Here is a 21,953-nt window from a genome sequence, read left to right on the forward strand (position 1 = left end):
AGCCATTGTATCTCTCCACCCATTTCACATTGGTACGCAGAGCCTGCACTGCTTTTTCGTAACATTTCCCTCAGTGTTTTAAGAAGAATTCCTATTTCTGATTGGGACTAGGAAGCAATGCAACCATCTGCTGCAATCTTATTTGCAGAAGATACCAGACACCCGTTTCAAAACTAGACTGGCTTTATTATCCCGGTGAAATACACTATTTCAGCATCCTTATATCAGAGTGGAAAAACAAAGCTTCCACCCATCTCCATGCAGGTGGCTGTTCCTGTCTCTGGACTCAACATGTCCTGGGATCTACCTCCCTTCCCATACAGGCTGGCAAAAATGTTTATCCCAGCACCCTGGGGCTTTAGCCATGTTGTTTTCTACCGCTGTCAAGAAAATATCAGCAGATAAGTTTTGATGTTTCACTCACATCAGTCCAGAGCTGCCTACACAATCTGGCATTAGTTTTCATTTCTCCAGCCCAAAAAAGAAACTAATCTTACCAGTCCTGAAAGACTTCAGTACAAACGTGAATGAGTAAGCCACACATGCACTCAAAGGTATAGAAATCCCTTTAATTTTTCTGTAACATCACGTAGTTATTTTTATTTTAGAGGAATACACAAGAGTTAGTCATCGTGACCTTTGCAGGCTACGTTAGAATTAGAGGCAAAAAATTCCAAAAAAGCAGACACTTGTATAGCATTTTGTACATTACTCTGTGTTCCCTGTCAATTCTTCTCTTTTTTTGACTTGACTTTTGATCATTGTTGAGGTTCGCAATGAAGCTGCCTCGGTTGGTCTTTCTACCATGAAACACAAGAAATTTTACACGAGGCAGTTCAGCAACTCACATTCAAGACAAGAGCATTATCCTTTAGGTACCTATGGGTTTCACCTGCTGTTCTGATTCATCATTTCCCTTACCTGCCAGAGTGCACTGAAACTTCCACTGCAATTCTTTGCCTGGTGTTCAGTGAAGGTCTCACAGGGGACATCTGTAGACCAAGGGTATCAATGGAGCAGGACCAATCCTTCCTTCAAACGATTTGGGGGATTTCTCATGCCTTCTCCTTTCCCCTACTAAATAACCAATTCAGAACAAAAAAATACATTCAGTAAGATGACTCAAAACTAAGAGTTCTCAACCATTTCAAGTCAGTAGCCTTTCAAATTCCAGGGCAGCTATACACATACAGCTGAAAGCAATCAGTACAAATCCAGATTATTCTATGAAGAGTCTGTTTGATGACTTCTTTTCAAACTGCTGGGTGAACTGTAATACAAACAAAATCAGACCAGTACTTCTATGATTTAAGAGCATTCAACATTAGAAATTAGAATCCAGTCTCCTGTCTCATTTACATGCCTCTGGACTGCTATCAAACCTGGGGTGCAGCATCTCATCTTTCTAGCATAATATTTACAATATTCTGCTATTCCTCTCAAGCACTGCTGAAGTTCCTTGATTTTCAATTCAGTTCAAAGCAGGGACAGTACTTTTTCTTTCTCTCTCCTAATATCTGTTTATATTTTAGGGAAATCCAGGTGAAATGGCCTGTAATTAGCTTCCAGGGGGCAGTTCTATAGATTTTACTATAGGTAAATCACTACTTCTCTCAATATTTTAAATTATGCTGAAAAAAAAAAAAGTCTCACCAGAGGAAGTCGTCCAAATATTCTCCCAAGAAAATTGGGCTAGCACACTGGAAGCACAAAAGTTTCCATAGCCAAAAACATTCACATCTGGATGCTTTTAACATTGTCAGCATGGCCAGACACCCACTTCTATCTGGGTGTTGTGCAATTCCAGCATGAAACTCAAACTCACACCATGAATCCAGAAGAAGCAGCCTAACACTCTGCCATCACACCCTTTCTTGTAAATCTTTGGTCCTAGAGAACTTCTTCCAGCTCTAGGGTTTGGAATAACTTGTTTTCAGACCAAAGCTGTCTTCTCCAAACCAAGTCCTGTACCCTGGCTGAGTTAGCTGGAGTTAAATCAGCATAAAACTAAAATAGCACAATGGAAAGTCAGGCCTACTGTTAAATCATGCTTCTATTTTTATGTGGCAAAGCACTTAAACATGTGCTTGAGATCCACAGAACTTAAGCATATGCTTAAAGTTAGTCCTATGTTTACACACATTGTTAAGTCAGGGCTTATAAATCAACTGATTTTGTGAATCTGGCTGAAATTTTGTGATTTTTTTTTTTTTTTTAAGAAAAAACACAATGCCGATCTCCATATATGAAAAGCTATCCATAGGCTCAGGATGCAGAAACTCCACATAAGCAGGAAAAGCTGAGTACTTGCAGTTGGGCCAAAAGCGCACACAAACCTAGAGAAAGGAAAAGGAACATTTCAAAGAGAACCGTGAGATGGCACAAAACAGGAAACAAAATTTGGAGTTAAGCAGGTTCAACCTTAGTAGAAAAGGGATACAAGAATGGTGGCACAGGTAAAGTCAAGCTTTATCTAGCTCAGCAGTCTACCCGCAACACCGTCCAAAAGCAGATACTTAAGAGGCACGAGATGCAGGCCATGCACAGAAGGGTCACAGTCTTCCAGTTTCTGGCCATCAGCAATTTAAGGACTTGAGGCAATCTCCAAGCCCACACAAGCCATTGTGTTTAGTAGCCTCTGATGAATGGATCCTACAGGGTTTTGACTCATCCTATCTTAAATTTATTTCATTTTGCCATTTCCAGTATTCGTTGTCACTTCCACAATATAATAACAAAAAAGTACTCCTTTTATTCTGTGCTACTATCCTTTTAGTTTCTTTCGCACCTCTACTTCTTGTGTTACAAGGAGGAGGGAATAATCAGTTCCCATTCACCTCTCCCATATCACTCATGATTTTATGAGCCTCTGTCAAATGCTTCAGTTTTCAAGGCTGAGGAGCACTACTTTATTTAGACGTCTCTCTAAAAAGAGAGACATTTCACACCTCTAGCTGTTCTTACTGCTCTTTTTCTATGCCTTTTCTACTAAAAATACATCTGTTTTGAAATTGAGCGAGCAGTCGTGCACGCAGCAGTCAAGATGCAGAAACACTACAGGAAGATCAACTTCTCTGTCTCTCTCCTTTATATACTGCAGTGGCATAAGCTGTTCGTTTTGTTCTCAATTATACCAAATAACTCCAAAAATTTCTCTTTGCCATTAATAGGACTTCTCGTACTGATGTGATATTTCTGGAAAATCAGCAACAATGACCTTATTAATCATTTTCCTGAATATAGAAACCATAGAAAACATAGCTACCTAGAGGAATGGGCAAGATCATTTTCCCCTGTATATTTATGTATATTGACATCAACTTTTGTCTGTCACTGTACTGCCCAGTCTCTCAAGATCCTTCTGCAACAGACCAAAAAAGCTTTAGTTATCACTGTCATGGTGATTTTTTGGCATGACTGAATTCCCTCCCCTCTCTATTGATTCTTTTTTCCAGGTAAGGCTGTTGAAGAACACAGGTCCCCCTACCCCAGAAACTCTACAAGGACTGCCCCCCAAAAGGATCACTATAAGAAACACGAAAGTTTTCTGTTGTGAAAATTGGCTAATTATAGCTATCCTTTTTTTTTTTTTTCATACCTTGGTGAGACCTTTCTGAAATCTATTCAAAACCCCAAGTACGCTATATTAAGTGTCACATGTTTCTCCAGATGCTTATTCATTTCTTCGAAGAACTCCAGGGTTTGCAATGCATGCCTTTAATTTACAAAGGCCACGTTAACACACCCACAATATATCCTATTTATGTAGGCTGCCACTAAATCTGTTATAATTTCCTCTAAATTTTTTCCTCCTACGGAAGCCAGACTTGAGTAGTCAGTATTTTTTTAATCCCTGCTGGAACCCTTTTTAAGATTGGTGTCACGTTATTTACCTCCTCTGGGATCAAGGCTGACTGAACCCAAAAGTTTCATACCAAAGTAATTCAGAACATTTGAGTGAATATAATTTGTCCTGCTGATTTGTCATTGTTCATTTCACTGATCTGTTTTAAAAGCTTTTCTGTTAACAATTCAACTAGAGGCCATTCCTTGGGCTCAACCCTTGGAGGACTTCCTATATGCTATGCAGCCAGTGTCTTCTGCTTACAGTGGCCTTACTGACCTCAATTGCTCCTTTCACACCTTGGTCATTTGCTGAACCCACCATTTGCAGGCAGACTGCCAGCTCCTGTTACATTTGGAAGAGCTTTTGTTATTAGTTTTTATGTCTTTTGTGAGTCACTCTAAAATATTTTAGTTTGTTATGTTAGTTGTTATAGGTTTACATTTAACGTGTAAGAAATTATATTCCTCGACATTTTCTTTGTTTAGGCATCATTTCCACTTTTTAAAGGACACTTTTCATTTCTAATTGTCCCCCTTACTCCACTGTTAAACTGTACTCACTTTTTTTTGGGTTAGGTTTATTTTGGCAGCTTATGAGATATGTTTTCTCCAATTTACAGGGATGTCTACTTACACTCTTAGCTCATTTACCTGCTCCTTTAATGTTATTTAAACTGCTTTTTGAAGAAAGATATTGTCATGGTCTTTGGGGTTTTCTTAACATTACTATTCCTACAAAAGTACTGAATTTGACCATGCAGTGGTCACTACTGCCAAGCAACTCTTCATCACAACACCTATAGTTTAAACAAGGTCTTAGTTAAGAGTGTCTTTTTCCTTTTATTGGTCTGTTCAAAAATATTGACTAAAATTTGCTGTTTATATCCTAACTAGGACAAATCTTCTCCAGTCTCTTTTCCTGTATACTATTTTTCCATTGCGTCTCACCTTTCTTAGTATTTCATGGATATTGTTACTGCCATGGTCAGCTGTTTAAAAGGGTAAGCTTATTATAATGCTTTTCTTGATTTGGCATGGCAACTTTCAATCCATAGAGAGAGGGTGGTAAATGATGATACAGATAACTGATTTATCTTATTGGACTCTTAATTTCCAACAGACTGTGAGTCACTCGTCCAAAGGCAAAGTCTATTCTTGTCATTTCTGCATAATAAGTATCCTGATAGTACAGCTTTGTACTCATTAACTTCATTCACTGGGTCAGTCACTAACATTCATTCCCAAGATTTCTGGGAGGCTGGTACATTAAAATTCACCCATCCTCACTTTTTATACATTTAATACTTATAGAAAAGCATGGATACTTTTGGTCTTGGTCTAGCTGCCTATCTGCGTGTGCCTTGTTTAACTGTGGATTTGCTTACACTGCTCTATTTTATTTACAACCTGAACTTTACTGGTGGCTGTCCTATCCTGCTATGAGAGCACAGAGATTTTCATGCTGGGGAACTTATCAAGATCCTTGTCATTGACGACCTGTTCTTCTCCAGATCCTCATCTCAAATAATTTTAAGGAGTTCCCTAATATTTGTTTTCATTCACAGTGACACTAGTCTCGTTGCCCCCATTTTGGAAGAGACCATCCCTCAAATCCATTCTTAGTGTCTCTCCTGTTTCTATGAAGTCTGAATAATGCCTTCTTCCCACAACACTTCCTCAGACACATATTGTATCTCTGCTTCTCTAGGACAAGCATTTCTTGAATGCTGTAATGGAGTTCCTGGTCTTTACTACCCTCTTCTATCAAAATGTTATGTTTCATCTCCTGGAGCTCTCCCTTATATTTTCTTGGTGCTCATACGATCACGACCAGACATGATGCACAAGGAAGGTCACCAGCTCCTTTCCAGTATCCTCTCAAAGGCTGCCCAGACACCACAAGATACAAAGCCTCCAGAGCTCAAGCAAACCACATCATGCTTCTTCCTGGCCTCATAATCCTGGTTATCAGTGGCAGGCAGCACCACAGCCTGCCTCTTCCTATCCAGTGGGACTGTTGTCCTTTTGCCATGTGTCTCGCTTAAGTGGACACACAAAGTCACCTCTCAGCAAGAGAGAGGCATCACGTGGACGGTATCTTTTGCACATGTGTCGACTCATTCAGTCTGAAACACAATTTTGTGATTTGCCTTATTGTCTCCTAATTCAAACAGCAACAGCAAATCAAGCCAATTCTCACAATCAAATCCCTTCTATATGTTCATTGTATATTCAGCACCCAGAAAACCAAAAGCTTCTTTTACTACACATATAAAACCAGCACAAAAACAGGTGAACATGTGTTTTCCAGAGAGAAAATCCAGTGCTTATACTTCCTATCACCACAGTCCTCACTCTCCTGTGCTTAGGAAATTTTTTTCTATTTAGAAGCCAATCTTTCGGGTAACGCAATTGTGGTTTTCACATTTATTTAATTTTCTAAAGACTGACCCTGGGATAGATTTGGAGAGACCACATGTATAGAAGAAATCAGTAAGTTTGGCGCAGAGACAGAAGGTACCTTCACCCTTTGGACAATTAAATGTGAAATGTAAAACCTGGCAAGCCTTGCCTTTAATCCTCTTTGCACCCCTTAGCCCCCTGCCAAAGATAAGAAATCCTTCTCCCCTTAAAAAGAATAGAAGATTTCAGAACACATCATCAACTCCTCCCTTCAGCCCTCAATACTGACAGTTTTATCTCTATACACAAAGCTTCTCCCCCTTTCTCCAGCTTGGCAACAAAACCCAAGCTCAATGAATATTTTATATGCGTGTGGTTAATGGAGCATTCTGGCTCCAGTCCATTAGGAACCTTACACAACGATGTATTAACTGCTTCTCAACGTAACATTCGGGGTCTGTCCAAAAAGGATGTGCGTTTGCCAGTTGAGCCAACACACTATTATCGTCTTGTCAGCCTAGTTCCTGTCTTTGGTTCAAGAGCAGGGTCCCCTGCCACAGCAGCTTGCCACCATTGTGCTCCCAGCAGCAACCCGAGAAGATTAGCCCAGCTCCAAGCTCTATTTTTCCATCTATATTTTCAGGTCTGTGTCTCATGTTGGGTGGGGAATGCCTGCAGTCTTTCTCTTTCAAAGATATACACAGGGATAAGCAATCACATCACAGATTAACACAAGGTTAAATATATAGCAGTTAAGATGAGATCTTTAATTCTGATGGAAATCAGGCCTACATATTCTTTCATCAGCTCTGAAATTTTGGCCTTGAAATCCACCTGATTGATTAAAAAATTGATAGCAGAATGACAACATTTGACAAAGTACTTATCACCTTCCCACTTTAAAAACCTTCCCTGTTCCTCAGGGCCACCACAGGCAAAACACCAACTCCATCAAAATCAGTACGAAGTCATCAGAACAGCCAGATGGGCACAGATCACTTCCCTTACAACAAGGGACATTATAATTCTACCCTACAATACACATAGACAACATCCACGGTAAATGGTAAAAAGAAGATAGCTGCTGGATGTCTCAGATGAAGAGCCCTGTGAGACTTAGGGGTCTAGATCTGAATGCTCACCTACGCCTCCCCAAAAGTTTGTGGAGAGCACAGGAGCTTCCAAAGCATGAATCATCCCAACCTAAGGCAGATGTCTAGAATGGGTAAGATGAATGGCATGGGCTGTTTATCACTCCTCACCAACCAAAGAGAGCCTAGATGACAATCTTAGACTTTATGTCTAAGTTTTAGATAACTAAAATCAGGTGAGATGATTCCCAGCCCCGAGGTCTGCAGACTCATTTCCAGACGAGCCGCAGACCCTGACAGACTTAGGGCAGAAAACAACAAGATAAAGAAAAGTGCTGATGTGGAAGGACTGATCTCACTCCTTCCCTGCCCAAAAGCAGAAAGAGCTTACGTTTCAGAAGGCAAAGCCCATCATTTGCTCTCACGTCATTGCTGAAGCACAGTGGAAGAAAGGGAACACCGTTGTTTCACTTCATAGGACCTCACGGTGCTTTACATCATCTACATGATGTAGTCACCATCCATGAGGTGCTTCGGTATTATAGGCCCAGAGGAGCCAGGGAGAGACTGTTGTCCCCAGAATAGACGAGGGAAAGGCTTTTGATAGGTAGGGATCACCCCTGGACAAGCAGGGCCTCCTCACCCAATAGTCCCTGTAGATCCACGACTTACCCAAAGTGGCAGCAGCGGCAGGGTCTGAAGCAGAAGGATGTGGGGAGGGGGCTCAAAGACACATGATTAAGGGAAGCGCTATGCAAACTTTGAAGGAGTTTCCTATTGCAAGGATTTGGGAGAGAAAGCAATAGGCTCCCCAAGAGCACTGACAGGATCACCATATTTCATAGCACGCTTGAGAAACAACAGGCACTGCACAAAGATAATCAAAAGCCATAAATCTGACTGACCAGAAGCTCAGCCACTGTAAATACAGCTCTGAAGTCAGACTGTTTCTCTCTCCTAGAGGCACATGCAGCAAATCAGTCATTCCACCAGTAGATAATCCAGTTACCAGCCCTCTTTTTTCTCCTTCCCAGATCCCTCAGCTCCCCTCAACATTTTTTTTTTTCCCCTCTTCAGAGCCATCATCAATGGAAAGTTTTGAGAATTAGCCGAAAACAACTAAAGCGCCTAATTGACTGAAGAAGGGAAATGGCAACTTCCATCATCTCAAAAAGCTGCACCTTTCTCCTACTCATCTCAAAGCTGAATAAAGGAATTAAAAACATAGCCTGGGGCAGCCAGCAGAGATTTACAAGAAGCAGACATTAGTTCTCACTCTAAAGGCTGGGTGTGTAGGTGTGAGCTAGAAGGAGCGAACACAGAGAAAGGGAGCAGAAACATACAGAGTCTTTGCATTTAAAAAGGAGGAAGGAGAAGAAAAAAAAATTATAAAAAAAAAAAATCAACAACCTCTAAACCCTTCCTAATAAAACAAAGATCATCCTGGCAACATGAAATGCTACCCTACTTTGTTTATTTATCGACACAAAGAAAGAAGCAAGTTGGCACCTCTGAGGGTATTAAATGCTGGTTTTTTGCTGACTGAATGACCTCAGCTGAAATATTTTCCATGACAAGAGCCCAGAAGACGCTGGCACAGTGTCAGACAATAAGATTTTCAGAGTGTATTTACATTCTATCCATGGCCCCGGGCTGTTCCAAACCCATAGGCAGGTGCTGCCTTTATCTGTTCTTTGCTCACCTGGTTCCCTAGCAAAACGTTCTGAGGCCTGCGGCTCAGCTGCCTTAACTGTTTGCTGCCTGGTGCTTAGAAAGCTTCAGAGACGTCTGGGATCCTGGCAAATGGAGATGGTGACTCTGGTTGCCCCTCAAAGCTTTGTGGCGCGTAAGGAGTTTCTCCAACAAGCAGAGGGAAAATGGTGGTGATGCAATGATAAAAGACAACTAAAAAACAGATGAATTCATGCTGAGAAAAGAGATACTTTTAAAAAGAGGAAAGGACAAAGTGGTTCTTTCAGGGATGTGCTGCATTCTCCATCACTTGGGATCTTTAATCTGGGTTTGGACAGCTTTCTAAGAAGAAACACTCTAGATCCTGCAGAAGATCGGAGGAGAAGGTCACAATTACAATTTCTAGCCTTGAAACATGTGCAGGACGATATGCCACTGTCAATCAGGGGATGCTTACCAACCTGCATCCCTACAGTAGTGGACAAAAGGGAGGGAGTCAGGCTAAGCCAAAGAACCACAGGGTTGTGTCTTCCAGCTCCGTGGCACAAATTCCCTACATCCCAGGCTTCCAGCTACATATTCTCCCATAGACCAGCTCCTGACCTGGTCTTCAGAAAAACCATCTGTTCCATCCCTGAGGTGGAAACAGCCTCCTCTTTGCTCAGTTTAATTTGGCTTCTAGTGCACAACTCTTCTCTCTTGAGTAATAAGCCTCCAGGAGATGCTGCGAGAGGATACGCCCTTAATACCGCGCAACCAGGAAGAATGATAATTGCACTTTTAACAGCACTATGTACAAGGCAGCCACCAAAGCAGAGGAAGCATGAACTAAAGCAGGATAAAAAGGAGGGGCTTTACCCATCTACCTAATAAGGTATTATTCATGCTTTCGGAAAGCTTCCTTGCGGAGAGATAAAGAGAAACATAATGGGTAGTCAGAAGCAACTGCGTCTGGAAAAGGAAAGGCGTGCCTGCCATCTCACTGCTCCCTTGTCATGCTGGACTCAGCTTCTACCTTCCCAGCCTTCAGCTCCCCTTCCTTTCCTATCTTCTTGCCCTGCGTCCTTGTTTAACCCATTTCATACCCAAGTCAGCTCCCCCCTACCCATGCGCGTGGCCCAGGTCTGGCCCGCTCACACACGCCTTCACGCCAGTTCTCTCCAGTGCCATTACCTTCACCCAATCAAGGAAAATGTCTTTTTTCCTTTCATTTTCCCTTCCTTTCATTCCTGTCTTTCCTGCAAAGTTCTTCAACGCAGATTCACTCCAGCCCTACTGTGCGCAAAGCATTTTCCCCTTTCACGTCCCTCCTCCAGCCCACACCTATCGGCTCACTGATGCCACCCCACATCAGATGGGATGCAGACATCCGCTAACTGTGCTTGTGACTGTATTTATGTATTTCTTTGGCCTCACTTTTCACCCAGGAAACAAAAATGTGACCATACCCTCTAACAAATTTATCATAAGCTTTCATTCATAAACCAAAAACAATGGTGAGTTCTAAACATCTTCCCAAAAGTAAATTAACCACTGACAACTTGCTTAATCTGTCCCTGTCCTTTTCAATCCTGTACAATTGGTTATTATAATTTATAAGTACCTTGCAGCCTTTGCTATTTCTGAAGCTATTTCTATGTGTGCTTGATGCTGGAGCTGTGTAGGACTTGCCATGCTGGGAAGTGCACCTCCGGGAAACCTTTCCTACCAGGCAAAAAAACCCAACCAAACAAAAAAGTCTCTTTATCCACCCAGATCATATTTCGTAAGGCTTTTAGGTGCATGGCAGACGGACCCCTAGTGGGAACTTCAAAGGATCCTGATGAAGTTAGACAATCCAGTCTCATCAAAGTCACAGCAATTTGGGTATCCAACAAGCAGGTCCTGTGAAAGCTCTGTATGCATCTTCAGGAACTAATATGCCTTTGGAAATTGAAACTTGAGCTTTTTGATGCCTATCCCTGGATAAGATCAGATGCACACATGCACTAGCTAAGACCACCACACAAGTAGATGTACAGAGAACGCCTTTTCAAAGCTGTCCCTTCCCTACTCCCAACCTAGCATCATTACAGACTGGTTAAAAAAAAAACCAAAACCAAACAACAAAAAAACCCCCCAACGACTCAATCAATCGGTCTGTAGTCCTCCTGGGATGAAATAAATAGGCTACGAAGAGCTCCTCTCAGCTGGAACAGTGAGGGTAAAAATGGAAGAAAACATGAGACTAACCAGGTACTGCTCATGGTATCTGCCACCTCCCACTCCCAGCAGGAACTCTGAGTAACGCCCGCACACAATGCTGCTGCTACTGTCCAACCCAAGGACATCTTTTAAACAATGCCTCACTGATAATCCTGTAAGGATTTTCAACTCTGTCCTGTATAGCATTTTAATTACTCACAGTTTCAGGAGCTCAATCATTTACGGAAGGTATTTTCATCCCACTAATTGTAGGTTTCCCAGAGGACTCAGAACAATATTTCATGTCCTCAGTGCTAACTAAATGCTTTAGGAAAGCATCCAGGCTTCCAGAAGTTAATTTTTTTGTATGCATATGGTTCTGGGGAGGAAGAGGGCAAATCAGGGAAAGGAAGATTTTTAGGCCTTAAACAAAAAAAGAAATTCTGGCTGCCAACTGTCAGCAAAAAAAAAATAATTCAAAAAGACTATTTCAGACAATGTTATAACAACCTCATCTAAGTCAGCAGCAGGTCTGGAACCTGCTATTTCTAATGTTAATAGCATGCAGCTATACCCCTGCACTCAGAAAAGTAATTTCGTTAGTTAGTAGCTAAGGGTTATATCTAGATCACAAATGGCATTCACCCTCGGGAGCGATTCCCAGCCTCTCAGGACAGGTAGTACGGAACATCTCAGGTGACACCGCCCAGGGCTAGCTTGGCTCTAGAGCAGACTGGCCATGCACATAATGCGTGGCACTTGGCCTTGTGGCCATAAGACATAATAGTTGCTTGTGTGTGTGTGCTTGAAGTCAACATGCCTAAAATAATTTGTGAGTTGTGCTGCAGCCCACGAAGGCAATGTTCTGACAGCCTGATGCTGCGTTGCATGCCCTGCAGAAGAGGGTGGTGATGGCAGGATACGGCCAAGAGCACAAGGTCTGAGATGGCATGGAAGGGACAGAGGGAAGCCAAAGCAGGCAGAGTGCTGTGCTGCCTGCTGGGAGCAATCCCAAAAGTCTTCTCTTGGTGGAGTCTAGCTAGTTGACCCCAACTCCATCCATAAAAATGGTCCGGGAGGCTGAGATGTCTGTCAGTGCAGATATATTTACTGCAGGCTGTCACCTTCTGAGCAGGCAAACCATGAGAGAATCAGAGACCCGCAGCCTCCAAGTGCACGATCTAGAGCCATGTATTTTGAAGGAAGGAAAGACTAGAGATTTCCAAGTGTATCTGTATAACATATCTGAAAAGCAATAATTGTATGCTACTGAATTCCCTGGAGTGGTGGTAACATCATCCCTTCCCTCCATGCCAAGGAAATTTAGACACAGCCCAAGGAAAAAACTGCAATTCCAGTGGAAAAAAAGGCTGAGACCTGCCAAGTCCCTGGAGCTCATGGCAGCGGAGGGGGATGGAGATGTAGCAGGTTGGGGTCTGTAGCCCAAAGAAGAGCTTCTTTTTCCGGCCCCTCCCTGTTTGGTACAAAGTGCTCTAACGTGAAGACAATGTCCAGCCTTGTTTTCCATGATCCTGTCATGGTGGAAAAGGCTCACAAGTGCTGTCCCACAGATGAAGACACTTGTGCATTAGCTGAGCGGTGGTAACCCTCCGTATACATGCTCTTAGTTATTTGAAAGGTAGATTTGGCATCTTGGCTTATAACAGGGGCTGTGAGCTGATCGGGAATAAATTATTAAATTGCTGTACCTCAACTGTGACCTTGAGACCTCAGGAAGAAAAATCTTCATAGTTATGATCTTTGGACCATTGTAGTATGCAGATCCCAGGAGGCAGGTCTGCTGTACTCTGGCTTTTAGCTAACAGGAGCCTGAATCACAAAACCCGTTATCACAGTTGTCATTAGCCAGCAAGCATCTCTGCAAAAATACCCAGTTGAAATGGCCCAGGCCATTTCTAGGCCCAGGCCTAGAAGACCCCTACCTGCATGAGAAATGTCCACGATGACGTGAATTGACTGCTCAGGACATGAGAACGTACAGCAGCTCTGCCAGTGCTGGAGAAGGGACTTCCTCTAGCAGCTCCTTTTGTAGCTCTTTATGAACGTTTTTCCATGACAATGAAAGGTGATGGATCTCAGCACTGGCTGGGAATTAAACTGAATGGAGCTCTACTAACTGAAAATATAAATAAGGACAAGATAATCCATTGGGAACTTCTTTGGACTTTGGGTGTGTTTCCACTCAAAAAGATGACATGGACTGCAAGGATAGGACCACAGAACCAATTACCTGAAACAGTGACCTGCAGGTCCCGTCCTGACAGCAGTTTTATCTGGAGAGAATTCACTCGCACTACCTGCAACGGAGCAAGAAATATTCCAAAAATGGAACTTTTACATCCCCCCAAAGGTTACAAAGCACAGAGCAAATAGCATGACTCAGATACTGCCTGGAACATATAATGAGGATATTAAACTAGATCGTCATTTCATAGGTTACTTTATTTTTAATTGAAAAAGAAAAAAAAAAAGAAAACACAGAAGCCAACCAACCTACATATTTGGCCTTCAGATGAAGTTTTGGTTTTACGTGACAGCCTTTTTCCCCTACTTAAAAATTTGCATAAATACTGTCAAGACAGGACACGCATGGTAAAGAATATGCAAAAGCCAGAGCTAAGCCCAGCTGCCTGCCTCTCCCACTGCGCTCTGCCAGGACAGCGGAGATCATCCAGGGCTGGTATGGGGAGCACTCCCCCCTTCTGCATGTCACTAGGGCAGGGGCTTGGTCCTGCCGGCACACAGCCTTCCTTTTAGTGAGCCTTCCTTGGTTAGAAGGACCCTAAATGGAGAGCCTAGTTTCAGCTCACTCAGCCCTTTTGCTGCACAGTCACTGTGGTGGTGGAGGGGGGAGTTTTGCTAATTTTCCTGTGGGAACTGAGAAGTCATGATGTGACCTCCCCACCAGGAAGCTGCTGATGTTCCCCTGCCTGGGGGGAGAGCAGGAGCAGCGTGGAAGGGAAAGATGAGGACACTGGAAGGAAGGTGTCAACATGAGGTTGTGTTTACCCACACAAGGGCACCCTGCGTGATTTTGCAGAGATTTAATTCAGCTGGTGCAAACTCCTGTGCAGACACTGACTTGGGGTTCAGGGAGGTTTATTTCTGCGAACAGGATTAGGAAAGGTTTAAGCTAAACCAAAAAAGAAGAATGCACACAAGCGCTTTCACAGCTTAGAAAATAAATAAATACAGAGCAAATCTGCCTTTAGACATGGCCAAAGCAACCAGGGATCCCTTCCCAGCAGCCCTCCTCACGGAGAGCATTTTATCTAATGCCATCCTCTCGGCTGCTTTTCCTGCTGCAACCCTACATTACCACCCACTCGGTATAGAAAATTGCTGCACTTTACACCTACATAGTGCTAAATAACTTGCATCACTCCAGAGTTTGGCCCAAGTAGCTGCACTGGCCTATGAAAAAGTGTACAAAACAGCTAAGTAAATGGTTTTTGTCCCTCTAGGATGGCAGTGGGCAGCCGAGCGTGCCTGTGCTGTGAGAGCCTGGGCAATGTGCTGCAGTAGGAAGAGCCAAAGGCAAAGCAGAGGAAGGCTCCGGCTACTACGCTACATTCAGCACAAGGAGGCTACTGCTCAAACCAGGTCCCACCAAGGCTTCCAAAATCCCTACTGGTGGGAAAACACCTTTGATTTAAATAGTCCCTTTCCACTGAGGACACTTGCACAAGTTAATTGAAAGAGCATTTGCTGCCTGCCCGAGTAATACTGCTGCCATCTGTACCGAGCTCTGCGGCGGTTCACAGTTCAGCTGGAGGTACAACGTGACCGAGCAGTGAAAGCAAAGTTTACTCCATCCTCCTGCAAGGGCAGGGTGGATCTCCATCTGCAGGGTGCGGTTGCTTTGACTTGGAATTTGGTTGGGACTCGGGGGTAATAGCAGGAGTCCCGTGATGCTCACTCTCAAGAGGTGAGGATGTTGGTTTTACATTTTTTCCAAAAGGTTAGGAGTTGTGGTGAGCCTATTCATTCTGGCATGTCAGCCTGTACTATCTAGGGGGAAGAGCACCACCTTCTGAATTACCAAGTCAAATTGACTGTAGCAATCAACTTTTCCTTCTAAGTCCCCATCCAAAAAACAAACAGGCCCAACCCTGCTTAACTTATGAGATCATAGCCCAAGGCACTGCAGCGCTCTGGGACATCACCGCCTCACCCATCATCTACAAACATCAGTTGTGCAGGGATGGTATGGATCTCTCCCAAATTTTACATACACAAAGATCTCTGACCAATGACATAAGCCCACTGGAAAGTGCCTGCAGCACCTCTTCGAGGTGGTAGGTAACCAGCAGAGCCATGGAAATAAGGACAGAGCAGTGGAGTCACGGGGAACATGTACTGCGCAGAGCTCTAATCTCTCCTGGCTGGCTCCCAGTGAAAACCTCTTCCCCAAGCTGGTGCTCGTCATTCAAAGGCTGCCTTTTGTGAACCCTGTTGCACCAACACTTTGCTGCTGCTCAGCTCCACTACAAGTAGCATATTCATCTTCCCATCATCACTTCAGAGCCTATTTGCATTGTTAAATCACTAGGTGAAATTGTTTTTCCCTTGATATCTTCAAATCAAAGCTGCCTGAGCTAGAGATCTTTCTTTTGTTAAAGCATGTTACCACCCTTAATGGGTTTCTCAAGTGCATAAACTGTACCTTACAGTTCAGAAGTCACAAAGTCTTAGTGTCCTACAATTCAGGCCTGGCCCAGCGCCTCCTGAAGCAAAAGCAAAAAGTTCTCATTGAATTCTTCTTGGATCTGGCCTGTTCAGAACATTGGTTCTCTGACCTCAATGCAGAAATCTTCACCACTGCTTAAAGAAGTAACCTTATTCACCCATATCTTACATGTGATGAAACAGAGGCATGACAAGCTGCAGAGATTCATGAAAGACCAGGCTGTGAGACTGACTCAGATCTGAACTCCGGACCCAAGATGAAGACTCTTCAACCACTACCTACCACTTTCCATTAGGCACTTTGCAACAGAAAGAACCATAAAACACAGAAAGAAAAGGAGAAAAATAGCTATTAATCCTCTCCTAGCTAGGGCAAAGTGCTGTTGCCTGAAGTATGTAACTGGTACAGCTGATGACCATTTCACAAGTCTCATCATCTTGGGCGTTCTGCTTGACAGCCTGGTACCCGGGAATCAGTTCTATTCAATAGTTTTACAGGCAAAATCAAATGAAAAAAAATGAGAATACGTGCACTACTTCTGCAGGCAACAAAGCTAGGAAGAGCTGACGTAATATACAGCAGAGGATCATAAGTCAAAATGACCTTGATGATCTGGAGAAATTGTGTGTAGGAGGTTTAATTCAGTAAAAATCAGTGCAAGATACTACATTTGTAGAGGCATCCTTCCTCCCTGCTCAACATGGGTAAGGTCTCAACTGGTGGATTGCCTCTAGCCTCAGACTCACCCTTCAAGAAAGACATGGACAGACTGCAGAGTCCAGAGAAAAGCAGAAGGCTGGGAAACACCAACTTCAGCAACTTCATGAGCTGGAGTGTAGCTGGAGCGTTTGGGCAAGGGGAAAGCTTGTTAAGGGAAGCAAGATGGGCATCTTAACTGTGCAAAAGACCATGCAAGAAATGGGCTGGACATCAAGGCTTCCAACCAGCCCTCCTTCAGTGGCTGTATGATAGTTTCACTTTTGATTCCTGGTGCCGTTTCTGTAATAACTGTATGCTTTAGGGTTAAGAATCTTGAAATATAATTTATGGGTAAGCTAAAGGTTGAAGTTAAAAAAAAAAAGCTTGAAAAAAGTTTGTCTTATGTCATGATTTGGCTCATGTTGGATGAGAAGATCCAGAATTTTTGATCACCATTTGGCAGTGCTTACTTGATTCCCTAAAGGGTTTTAAAATGGCACCAACATCATATCAACCATGTTACCGCCTCGCATTGTCTATGTTTTACTGATTTGGGTATCTTGAGCCTGGTGCAGCTTTCCAAAGCACCCAGACTGCACAGGGGTGTGGAGCTCCTATCTCTATTCGATTGCCACTTAGCACCAAATTATTCCTTATTTTTCTGCAGAACCTTCTAAATCTCAGTCTGATTTGCTCTGCACTGACCTATGTAGGTCTTGCAGCACTCTTCACCTCCCAAATTTCACTCTCTGTACCCAGCAAGCATTAACATTCAGAGTAAGTTTTCCCTCCAGGTATGAGCTTGGCTTTCTTTCAGAGCAGTCTCATTTTCCTACCTTCATGCACACTTGTATTTCCTTAAAGAGCTTGAACTCCCATTAAATAGGAGAGTCTAAATGACAAACGTTAAAATATTTTTTTAACCTATTCTCATTGAGTAGGTGCCCTACTTCCCTGCACTGTCTCCAGTCTACTCAAAAAGCTGTGCCCTTACCGACACCAGCATCTCATTTTTATCCTCATTTTCAGTGCCTCGTAGACAACAGAATAAATAGCAACTTGTGTGGATCACATCTAAAACCACGTGCATAAGTTCAAAGATAATTAGCCTTTTAGTTGCTAAATGCTGTGCAAAGCACACATTTAACAGCTAAAACTGATTTTAATCTTTGCTTAATTCTTTTGCCAGAGAGTCCCATTCATAGTGAGGCAGCTGTCTAAATATCCCGGCCCCTTGGGGCAAGGAGACAAGGGAGCCTCTTGCTCTTGAGTGACCCCAGCTGGCTACTCCCCCCGGCAGCACCCAAGAGCCGCTTCCAACTCATCTAGGGGCAGATGCCAGTGGGGCTGGACCCCCAAAAAGACGATTTACCTGTGAAGTGCAAAATTTCTCACTTTCTTCAGTTCAGGTAACCCTTCTTAAAGTCATAACAGAAAGTCAGCTGGCAAGAGTAGCAGAATCAAAGCAACGTAATGACCTTATTAATGAGGAAGTGCGTGAATTTACACTCCGCTGCCTTCACACTGGCTAGGCATGAAACCACCAGTCACCGCATCCTTTGGGTCACCTCTTCCCCTTGGGTCCAAAAAGCCCTCAAAGGCCAGAGGGCAACTGCAGATGGTGCAACAGTTGCAGGTTTGTTGTACACAAAACCACAAGACTGATAATATTTTTCTTTCATAACACCTTGTCTAAGCTTTGCCACGCTATGAGCACCTGCTTGTAATTACATTTCTTAAAAGCAAGCAAATAGGATACTTTTTAATCATCTCAAACAGCCTTCTACAGAATGTGATTAGACATTAGTGCTTTCTACAGCGAGGCAGTGTACACATATCCAGAGAAAGAGATGACAGAAGGACACAATGACAACAACAACAACAAAAGAATCTGCTCTTTGCAATGGGCAGTGCCCTACACCAAGGTTTGTTGACTCCAGTGTCATAATACACTCCAATATTCAGGTTGCCAAGACATTGCTGCATAACCAGATGATGACCCCAGCACACAGGATATGTGATGCACTGAGACAGGAAGGAGCTGAACTAAGGAATATGTTACTGCCTGTGGTGTGATGAGAAAATATGCTTCGCTCCTTCTCAAAAAGGCTGGTGCACTCCTCAGCTGCAGACCAAGGTTGACTATCATTTTAGTATTAAAATGCTCATTATGTTTTTTTATTTTGGTTGACCGGTTTCTGTCTTATTGGCCCTTAGGTTCCAAAATATAGGGAGTGGCATAAAAATCGCATTAACTTCAATACGTTCCTGACATTTAATCAGGCAAGGCTTTCAGCTGCAAGCACTTGCTAGTTCTTTCCTCCCTCAGACCCTAGGTGCCCAATGTCTTCTGCAGGGAACTGAGATGAGAGCTGGGAAGCAAAGCTGCAAGAGGAGAGGACCAAGGTTGCAAGAGAGGTTCAGAAAGCAAACGGCCACCACAGGACGCCATTTGACTTTCAGACCCATGTTCAGACAGTCTAAAGTCAGTCAGCCCCCCTGCCAAATGTTTCCCATTGGGTGGCTTTCAGTGGCTCCCTACTCAGCACCGTACTTCGGTCCCAGGAACGACTCCGCAGAAACATGGGGCCGATCAGGAGAACTAAGGGCTTAGGAGGAGTTCAAATGCCCTCCAAATAGCAGGGAGTTTTATTTACCTACTCATTTACCTAAACTGTAGTGTTAGCTAATAGCCCGTACTGCACTTTGAAGCGGGTAAGCTCTAGACAGAGGAGCATTAGAACTAGTCATATGAAAGCTATCATGAAGAAAAGGCTTTTTTTTTTTCTTTTTTTTCCCCCACCAGGTTCCCTATAAACTCAGTATCTCCAGGTCTAAAAGAGTATTATCTCACACAAGAATGATAAACGTCTCATCTCGAATAAAACAGCCAATTGAGCTCAGAAATAACACCGAAAAAGAGTTAGCAAGACTTGCCTAGAAACTAAGATTTAAAAAAATATCAACAAATCCATTTGGGATCCTTCAGATTTGCCTCCGAGCCTTGCAGTCACCTTCATAAGAGTTCACACCCACACTGTGATTATACAAGCCCTCTTCTCTTGCAAAATCAAGCAGAAGACACAGGCTATCAAAAGGCAGGTAATAAAAAAATGAGACTGACAGCTTTACCCTCAACATTGCTACTATTCCCAACTTGAGATACCTTTTTCCAGCTTTATCATCCAGGAAATTCTACCCTTTCCCCTTCTTGAGTGAGGTTGATGGGTGCTGAGGGCCTCCTACAGCTCACCTATGGGCTCAGCACTTGCACGATACAGCTTGAGATCAGTGTCCTCGGCTGGGTGGATAAATACACAAATAAATCAAACCACAATCAAAAAACCCCTCTGGCAACCCAGGAGAAAGCTAATAGTCATTATATTCATCTGCAGGATGTGAACTTTCCCTGTCCTTACTGATTTCTCTTATTAAGCAATCATCAAGCACTGATAGGAACTTTTTTGCAGGAAACGGGAGTACAATGTGTTCGTAAGAAAAACACCAATAGAGCAGGCAGCCAATATGAGCCACTTGACATTTCAGGAAATTAAGTTATACTGTGGTCCCAGCTCATAAGTTCAGCAAGACCCACAAGAGAACTCTTTGGAGACCTGCTGTGCTTTCGTTTCAAATGTGATGGCCACATGGGCTAATTGAGGGCAGTAGCCCCGCGCGCTGTCATAGCCATCCTGCTGCCCTTCTCTCCCAGCAGTTCCTACACTGCTGAGAGCCTGCATGCCCCAGCCAGCTCGGTCCTTTAGATGCTGTGCGCGCTGTTCTGGGGGTGAGGAAAAAAAGAGGATTCGGAAGGTTAAAGTAGTGAAAACGATAATAGAGTTTCGGAGAAATCCTCTGACATCTCTGTCAAACAGAGCTGAATGTATTTTTTGGGATGCAAAGTTCAAAGCCCGAAGCATCTCACCCCTGGATGACAGATCACTGAGGGGTTGCAGGTATTGCAAGTACTAGCTGGGGAGACAGGGTCACACAATGAAGCTCACAAACTGAACAGCTTTATAGGGCGCTTTTGTCCACATCATTGCCAAGAGGGCAGAAAGGAGGAGGTTGAGCGACAGCAGTATTTGGGCCAGATGTGTGGGAGATGGAGAGACAACTATCCCGAAATGAAGGGAACAGCCACCAAGGCTGGTATTTGGTTCAACCATATTCCTGGAGGAGATCCTGCTGATGCACACAGGGACAAGTGACAGTGAGCCACCTCACACAGACACATCCTTTTCTTCACCTGAGACAAGGCTGAAGCTGGCTGGGGAAGCTGTGACCTGCCACCCATGGCCCTCTGTGACAACAGGCTCTCACCCGCTAAGGTGGCAAGGGAAAGAGAGCTACAGCAAAGACAAAACACCCTTCCTTTGTGAGGAGGACAGACAGAAGGGAACCCTGGAAGCTCCCAGGGACTGTGCCCAGGCAGCCCCTCTCCGAGGGGACCGCCATGTACTCTCTGCTGGCCCAAATTTACTTTGGGAGACTAAGGGCTGTATAGGTACAAACACAATTCAGGTCCCCAAGACTCCCGGTTGCTCTCTGGGTTTTCCCATCTGAAACACTTGGACCATCTTGGAAAGCTTGCAGGATCGCAGCCAGTACTGCTACTACTCCCAGTTAAAGGTACTTCCTCTGACCATCAATCTGGCAGGCACTGAGGGTCTCCCTTTCAGCCCAATGAAGTGGTAAGTGCTTGCAGGGTATGGCCTCAGACCGATTTGGGAGCGGTATCTGTCCCACTGCCACCTCACTAATGCCCTCTGTGCACAGCCTGGCTAAGAAGGGCTTCAATACCCAGCTCAGCCTTCAATCTGCTGTGTGACACTTGGCAAGCAGACAAAACGGAGGGCTGAGGAGCTGAAAGGACCTGCCTGAGATCAGGTCAAAGGAGGACCAAGAAGCAATCAGTGTCCCCCAGTCCCCATCTTTCTGGCACAGCCCTGCTCCTGAAAGAAAAGCAGTCAGGAACAAATCAAATCCAGCAAACTCCACCCAAAAAAATGTTATGAGGCTGTAAAACATCCCAGCTACAGACCAACGTAACTGAGAATCAATCAAAAATTTTGGGGGAAGGGGTATTGGGAATCCCATCATCATCCATCCCCTGTAATATCTGCTCCATCATTGCAATGGGCTCATACAGGGAAGTCACGCGAAGGTAAAACACTTAATTAAAACACTAATGCTGCAAACATTCACCTTCATGTAGGCGTGGAAACCTTCAAGTTTACTTTTTATTATACGGATGGGATCCTGCTTTTCATTGGCACAATACAAAATAGCCACAAAAATTCCACACACACAGCATCAGACCCCGC

At 43.7% G+C, this 21,953-nt stretch overlaps 1 long non-coding RNA gene across 1 annotated transcript; it reads right to left on the minus strand.

Moving 5' to 3' along the window:
• Nucleotides 1–797: 797 nt before the first annotated feature.
• On the minus strand, nt 798–13,531 carry LOC128911929 (uncharacterized). The gene is made up of 4 exons (XR_008467238.1): nt 13,468–13,531; nt 13,160–13,353; nt 12,926–13,046; nt 798–1,077 (listed from the first exon to the last, which is right to left on the minus strand). It is a non-coding gene; the product is annotated as an uncharacterized LOC128911929 (long non-coding RNA).
• Between the last annotated feature and the right edge of the window lie 8,422 nt (nt 13,532–21,953).

This window comes from Rissa tridactyla, chromosome 6, assembly GCF_028500815.1.
Source record: "Rissa tridactyla isolate bRisTri1 chromosome 6, bRisTri1.patW.cur.20221130, whole genome shotgun sequence".
In the NCBI taxonomy this organism is placed as follows: Eukaryota; Metazoa; Chordata; class Aves; order Charadriiformes; family Laridae; genus Rissa; species Rissa tridactyla.